Source organism: Gavialis gangeticus, unplaced genomic scaffold, assembly GCF_001723915.1.
Source record: "Gavialis gangeticus isolate Ggan-Ray unplaced genomic scaffold, GavGan_comp1, whole genome shotgun sequence".
Classification (NCBI taxonomy): domain Eukaryota; kingdom Metazoa; phylum Chordata; order Crocodylia; family Gavialidae; genus Gavialis; species Gavialis gangeticus.
In genome coordinates, this window is record NW_017729009.1 from 10800910 (window position 1) to 10801265 (window position 356).

General features: G+C 69.9%; 1 protein-coding gene across 1 annotated transcript in view; it reads right to left on the reverse strand.

Annotated features, from left to right (window-relative positions):
- The window catches only part of SDCBP2 (syndecan binding protein 2), a 19294-nt gene that overhangs the window by 6148 nt on the left and 12790 nt on the right, over positions 1 to 356 (reverse strand). The gene's annotated exons all lie outside the window — the stretch shown is intronic.

The window sequence follows — 356 nt, forward strand, 5'->3', positions numbered from 1 at the left end:
CCACAACCTTGCTGCCCCTCGGGCAGCCCTGCCCACAGTCACAGGCGCCGCGCTGAGCGGGCCCTTCTCTTTTTGCAGTGACTTGAACTGATGGTGTTCCCCCTCCCCGTCGCCCGCCCCACTGGGGAGGAGGCAGTGCTCGGTGCAGGCTTGGAGCTGGCTGGGGACCAGTGCACAGGTACGCAGCCCAGGGCAGACCCCTCTGCTGAGGTCTCCAGTTGCCCTGCCACCCCCCGGCTGCTGCCCCAGCTCCTGGGCCCTCCCAGGCTGGGCAGCCGCTGCATGTCCCCACAGGTGGGCTCGCACACGCGCCCCTCGCTCACACCCAGCTCCAGGGCCCCGAGCCCCCACAGATA